The 7,229-nt window shown below is 40.4% G+C and overlaps 1 pseudogene across 1 annotated transcript; it reads left to right on the top strand.

Annotated features, from left to right (window-relative positions):
• Nucleotides 1-4,443: 4,443 nt before the first annotated feature.
• Nucleotides 4,444-5,305, top strand: LOC100345408 (NEDD8-conjugating enzyme UBE2F pseudogene; annotated as a pseudogene). The gene has a single exon (XR_016236510.1). The product of XR_016236510.1 is annotated as an NEDD8-conjugating enzyme UBE2F pseudogene (transcript).
• Nucleotides 5,306-7,229: the final 1,924 nt, after the last annotated feature.

Below are 7,229 nucleotides of genomic sequence, written 5' to 3'. Positions count from 1 at the left end.
TTCTTGAGTCACATTGGACCACACTTGCTCCTTTGACCAAGCCAACTCTTCCATGTCTCTGGGATTTTGCAAGCAAAGGAATTATTATGTTCTTGTTTTCTTCTTTACTCATTAAGACTCATTAACAGTAGTATCTTCTCTCCGTGTTTTCCCTTAACTCCTCCAGTGTGAGGGCATTGTTCCTACACTCTTTGTATCTTCATTACAGTATAGATCCTCAGATTTTGTGATCATTGCACTGCACCCATCTCCAAGGCAGAGGATCATGTGTCTGAGTACCTAAGAGCACAGGATTCACTTTATTTATCTCTGAACTCACAACTCCTAGCCAGTTATAAGCCCTCAGTAAATGTTTGCAGACTTGTCTGTTTTTCCCAAGGTTCAAACCACCTATAACTTGTTGCTATTTAACCTTTCAGAAATTACTTCCCACTACTCTGTTTCACATTCAAACCAAGCTTTGCTCAAATTTGACCTATTTCTTTCCACCCCAATGCTTGTGCTCATATGATTCAAATATTATTTTAGGGAAGACACTCACTCCTTCTCTATGATAGCCATCTATAAAATCCTACCTATCTCTGACAACCCAGTTCAAACTCATGTTCTCCAAAGAAGTCATTATTATATCCAGACTAAGAATTTTCTCTGAACACTTCCATATTTCAGTTATATAGCTCTCAGGATACTAGGGCATTTGGCACAAACTGCTCTGGACTTTAGTTACTTGAGTGTATTTGACTACCCTGCAAGATGATAATCTCCTTGAAGCAGAAAGGACGCCTTATTAACTTTTGTTTTCTTTTTGGCACTGATGCAATATGTTGCACATAGAAGGTATGAGTTTTTCCAAAGGCATGAATTATGTGTATGTCTAGGGCATGATCTATTCATTGTATCTTATTTACATGGAGTATTATACAATTAAATTTAAAAATGGCTTATGTAATAGGGTAGTTTCAACACTCCTTGGTACATTGTGCAACTGTCATTCTGTTTAGCAAATTGTGGCATCACATTCAACACTATTGCAGGGTAGTTTGCTTAATAAGATAAAATTTTAAAACCCTATACAAATATTGCTCTCTTACTCTGGAATGTAAAAATTCTAATTTATGAAACAGTAAAAATACATCCTAATATAAATGAATTCCTTTTTGTCCTCTACCAGGAAAGATAAGTTTATCTTATTTGCTTTAGACATACCTATATTGCAATTATTTCCAATGGCCTTGTAATTATGTGTTTTCACATTTCTCTTCACTGCCAGATTTTAAACTTTTCAAAGTTAAAAACAATGTCTCCTCTATCTCTCCATTAGTCAGTCTATAATAATTCATTTACATATATTATCTAATATATATTCTCATATCAGTAACTTGACATTTATATATAAATACATATAACTAACTGTCCTGAAAATACTTCCAATACAATAAGTATTATTGAAATAATGAAGGGACATTTTAAATGATCAATATATTTTTATCATTAACAATTTTTCAGGATTATTAGGAGAAAAAAATTAAAGCAAATATATTAGTACTCACTGCCCACAAAACAGTAATTAGAAATTAATACAACATACTATGTATAATAATAAAAATCAAAAATTAAACATGATTCAATTTTCACGGAACTTTCTAGATTGGGCCATAGTTTTATTTTGGTTAGCTGCCAGGGTAACATGATCTTCCATTGCAATATTTCTCAAACTTCAGTAATGAACAGATCCCTTTTATTTTATTTTTTCCCAGAAACCTTTTATATAAGGGATACAAACTTAATACATTTCATAATTACAACTTTAGGGACATAGCGATTCTTCTCACCATAACCACCCTCTCACCCCTCTTCCTCCTTCCTCTCCTATTCTCATTCTTATTTTTAATTAAGATTATTTTCAAGTAACTTTATACACATGATTAACTCTATGTTAAGAGTTAAAAAAAATAGTATGAGGGGAAAAAAGCTGTTCCTCAGTAGACAAAACAAGCGCTGTTCAAAGTCACTGATTCTCAAAGTGTCAATTTCACTTCTATAGATTGCCTTTCAGGTGCTCTATTAATTATCACAAGTCAGGGAGAACACATGATATTATCCTTTGAGGACTGGCTTATTTCACTAAGTATGATGTTTTCCAGTTTCATCCATTTTGTTGCAAACAACTGAATTTCATTTTTTTAACCTCTGTGTAGTATTTCATAGTGTAAATATCCCATCATTTTTTATATGAAACCTATCTCTTTTTTTAAAGATTTATTTATTTATTTGAGAGTCAGAGTTACAGAGAGGCAGAGGCAGAGAGAGAGAGAGGTCTTCCTTTATCTGGTTCACTCCCCAGATGGCTGCAATGGCTGGAGCTGTGCCAATCCAAAGCCAGGAGCCAGGAGTTTCTTCCAGGTCTCCAATGTGTATGCAGGGGCCCAAGGACTTGAGCCGTCTTCTACTGCTTTCCCAAGCCATAGCAGAGAGCCAGATTGGAAGTGGAGCAGCCAGGACCTGAACTGGCACCCATATGGGATGATGGCACTGCAGGCCGTGGCTTTAGCCGCTATACCACAGTGCCACCCCCCCCACCCATAATTTCTTTATCCAGTCTTCAGTTGACAGGCATTTGGGTTGATTCCATATCTTAGCTATTGTGAATTGAGGTGCAGTAAACATGGGGGTACAGATAACTCTTTAATATGCTTATTTCATTTCCCTTGGATAAATTCCCAGAAGTAGGATGGCTGGGACATATGGTAGATCTATATTCAGATTTCTGAGGTATATCCATACTGTCCTCCATAGTGGCTTTACCAGTCTACATTCCCACCAACAGTGGATTAGGATACCTTTTACCCAACATCCTCACAAGTGTTTGTTGTTTGTTGATTGCTGTATGAAAGCCTTTCGGCTGGCGCCGTGGCTCACTAGGCTAATCCTCCACCTGTGGCGCCGGCATCCCAGGTGCTAGTCCCAGTTGGAGTGCCAGATTCTGTCCCAGTTGCTCCTCTTCCAGGCCAGCTCTCTGCTGTGGCCCAGGAAGGCAGTGGAAGATGGCCTAAGTGCTTGGACCCTGCACCCGCATGGGAGACCAGGAGGAAGTACCTGGCTCCTGGCTTAGGATTGGCGCAGTGCACCGGCCGCAGCAGCCATTTGAGGGGTGTACCAATGGAAGGAAGACCTTTCTCTCTGTCTCCCTCTCTCACTGTATAACTCTGCCTGTCAAAAAAGAAGAGAAAGAAAGAAAGAAAGAAAGAAAGAAAGAAAGAAAGAAAGAAAGAAAGAAAGAAAGAAAGAAAGAAAGAAAGAAAGAAAGAAAGTCTTTCTAACTGGGGTGAGGTGAAACCTCTTTGTGGTTATGATTTGCATTTCCTGGTGGCTAGTGCTCCCGAGCATTTTTTCATACATCTGTTGGCCTTTTGGGTTTCTTTTTAAAAATGCCTGTTTAAGTCCTTTGCCCATTTCTTAACTGCGTTGTTTGTTTTATTGTTGAGTTTCTTGATCCCTTTATATATTTTGTTTATTAATCCCTTATCAGTTGCATAGTTTGCAAATAATTTTTCCCATTCTGTTGGCTGCCTCTTCACTTTGATTAGTGTTTCTTCAGCAGTACAGAAGGTTCTTGATTTGATGTAATCCAATTTGTCAATTTTAGCTTTGATTGCCTGTGCCTCTGGAGTCATGTCCAAGAACTTTTTGCCTATGCCAATGTCTTGCAGGGTTTCTCCAATGTTCTCTAATAATTGATGGTATCAGGTCATAAATTGGGTCTTTAATCCATTCTGAGTGGATTTTTGTGTAAGGTGTAAGGTAGAGGTCTAGCTTCATACTTCTGCATGTGGAAATCCAGTTTTCCCATCAGTATTTGTTAAGGAGATTGTCTTTTCCCCAGAGATTGATTTTAGCTCCTTTGTCAAAGCTAAGTTGGTTGTAGATGCATAGATTGATTTCTGGTGTTTCTATTCTGTTCCACCGGACTATCCATCTGTTTTTTTTTTTTTTTTTTTTTAAAGAGAGAAGGCTCTCCTTTTTTTGTTATTTGACAGGTAGAATTATAGACAGTGAGAGAGAGAGACAGAGAGAAAGGTCTTCCTTCCATTGGTTCACTCCCCAAATGGCAGCTACGGCCAGCACTGCGCCAATCTGAAGCCAGGAACCAGGTGGTTCTTCCTGGTCTCCCATGTGGGTGCAGGTGCCCAAGCACTTGGGCCATCCTCCACTGCCCTTCCAGGCCACAGAAGAGAGCTGGACTGGAAGAGGAGCAACCAGTTTTAGAACCCGGCCACCATATGGGATGCCGATGCTGCAGGCGGAGGATTAACCAAGTGAGCCACAGTGCCGGCCCCTATCCATCTGCTTTTATACCTGGTATTTTGTTGAGGATTTTTGCATCTATGCTCATCGGGAAAATTGGTTGTACAGACCCCTATTAAAATATAATCATCCAGTGAGGGGCTGCGTCTCGCCGCCGCCGCCCGGGCCGGGCATGGTGTTGGGCGCCGGGCCCGCCTCGCCTGTCTCCGGGTGCCCAGGGGAAAGGTGGCAGCGATGCTGACGCTGGCCAGCAAGCTGAAGCGGGACGATGGGCTCAGAGGGTCCCGGACGGCAGCCTCGGCAGCGGACTCCACGCAGAGGGTCTCCGTGAGAGACAAGCTGCTCGTGAAAGAGGTTGCAGAACTTGAAGCTAATTTACCTTGTACTTGTAAAGTGCATTTCCCTGACCCAAACAAGCTGCACTGCTTCCAGCTCACTGTCACCCCAGATGAGGGTTACTACCAGGGTGGAAAATTTCAGTTTGAAACTGAAGTTCCTGATGCATACAACATGGTGCCTCCCCGAGTGAGATGCTTGACTAGGATGTGGCACCCTAACATCACAGAGACAGGGGAGATCTGTCTAAGTTTACTGAGAGAACATTCGATTGACAGCACGGGCTGGGCTCCCACGAGGACATTAAAGGATGTTGTTTGGGGATTAAACTCTTTATTTACTGATCTTCTGAACTTTGACGATCCACTGAATATCGAAGCAGCAGAGCATCATTTGCGGGACAAGAAGGACTTCTGGAATAAAGTGGACGACTACATCAAGCGCTACGCCAGATGATGAAGGGCCGCGTGCTACAGCCGTGCAGTTTGATTCTGACGTAAAGCCGCCAGCCGCCCCTCCCCCGTCCTCACACTCCCTCTCAGGCCCCCTGGATTGCCCCCGTCCTGTGGCTATGTGGTCCTGAGAAGACCATCTTCATGACTGCCCATTGTAGATGGAGACTCCAACATAAATACAGCAAGAAATGTGTTTGGGCTTCTAAAAAAAAATATATATATATATATAATCATCCATACTCACAGATTTGTTCTCATTTTACTATACTATCATTTAATGTGAAAGCTTGAAACAAGTTACATTATTTGCTTATTATAGTCTCTCACAATTTTAGCCTAAAATAAATTTTTAAATCAAATGCAATACAATTAAATAAAAGAACATAAAATTAATGATAATAATGTGATAACTTTTGCCTTTTGTTGAAACCAAATTTCATTTACCATAAAATTAGGGTATCCATGTCTAAGCTGGGCTCTCTTGGATTCCTTGGATTCCTCTACCCAAGTGTGTCTTGATTTCAGAATCATTTCATTCTTCTACTATCTTTCTTTGCTCAAATAGCAAAATTTTCCTTTTTGCAAGCACACCATGACATCACTTAACCTTTATTTTGTACAAATACATAATTTATTAAATTAACCTCTAATTATCTTTTATCACCAGCTATGAGGATCAGAATAACTGAGTCCTATTTTACACCTACCCAATAGTGAAAACAAAAACAATGACTGCCATGAAATTGCTAGGCAGTATTCTGTTATAAAGTGGTCATACTGGTGATTCATAATATGCATTTGTTAACATTTTATAATATTCCCATTAAATGGAAATGATCTAATTTAACACAAGGACCTACCTTCCTCAAGATATGGGATTAAAAAACCAAGGTTAACATACACATTTGTGGGACGTAAATTTCCCCCATAATGGGTTTCTGTTGGAATCTCATTCAGAATAGTCTAAGGAACTTCAGGAATGATCACATGGCATAGCAGTTAGGACACTGCTTGGTACTCTCATATCCCATTGGAGGGCTTGGGTTTGAGTCTCATCTCCACTCTCCCTTCCAGTGTCTTGCTAATGCACACCATGATGGCCGAAGTCCTTGGGTCTCTGCCATCCATGTAGAAGACCTCAATTGAGTTCCTAGATCCTGGCTTTGGCCTGGCTTAGGCTGGGTTGTTGCAGGCATTTGGTGAGCCAATCAGGGGATGGAAGAGTTTCTCTCTCTCTCTCTTTCTCTGTGTTTAACTTTAAAGTAAAATGAAAATAAATTTTAAATTTTGTTTTTATTTATTATAAAATGAATGTGTAATGTGTAATGTAGCACTACTAAGGCAGTAACAAAGAATGTAGCATCCTAAATGTAGGCCTGAGTTTCTTCCACTTCCTATAATTTCCTCTCTCTCCTGTCTTCTTCCACTGCCTGCCTAAGTCAATCTTCCTGCTCTCATTACCCCTTTGCCTGCCTTGTCCCCTCTCTCTCACTTTTCCTGTTTCTTCTCTATTTTTGTTTTATTTTATTTTATTTTTTGACAGGCAGAGTGGACAGTGAGAGAGAGAGACAGAGAGAAAGGTCTTCCTTTACCGTTGGTTCACACTGAAGTACACTTCCAGAATATTTTAGACATACCTCTGACTTTTGGTTTATTTTGTATGGACGGTAGCCATGAACAGAAGAAAAGATGCTTTGCCATCCCTGGTGGCACAGCCTCTAACCCAAGGATAACTGGCCTGTCTTATCCCTGGTTTCCCAGATTTCAACAAGTGCTCTCTGAGTAGACTGCGTTGTTTTCACTGTATACGAAATAAAAGCACACTCTGTTCCTTTTGTCTTTTCCACAGAGCAGAGTTTAGTGGCTGAAATCTCCACTTACATGCCACTGAAGATACTTACCCAGAACAAAGTATTTCTACCGTAGACAGGCCTACCTTCTCCACATGAGCAATTGTTTCTACACTTCTCCAGGTTGTCTAGGCTCACTGGCAAACAATAACAGCAACAGCAATAACAGAAAAAACTCCCACAGAGTAAGGCCTGCACATTCCCAGAAGCTTCTGTCCCTTTGTCCACAGATCACCAGGTAATGCAGGTGAGGACAGGGTCCAGGCAAGTCCAAGCCCTGACT

The sequence above is a fragment of the Oryctolagus cuniculus genome, chromosome 6 (genome assembly GCF_051225735.1).
Source record: "Oryctolagus cuniculus isolate XC-2025 breed Fujian yellow rabbit chromosome 6, ASM5122573v1, whole genome shotgun sequence".
NCBI classification, from domain to species: Eukaryota; Metazoa; Chordata; class Mammalia; order Lagomorpha; family Leporidae; genus Oryctolagus; species Oryctolagus cuniculus.
Note: the sequence above shows the minus strand (reverse complement) of the source record. Positions and strands in the feature narration are given on the sequence as shown.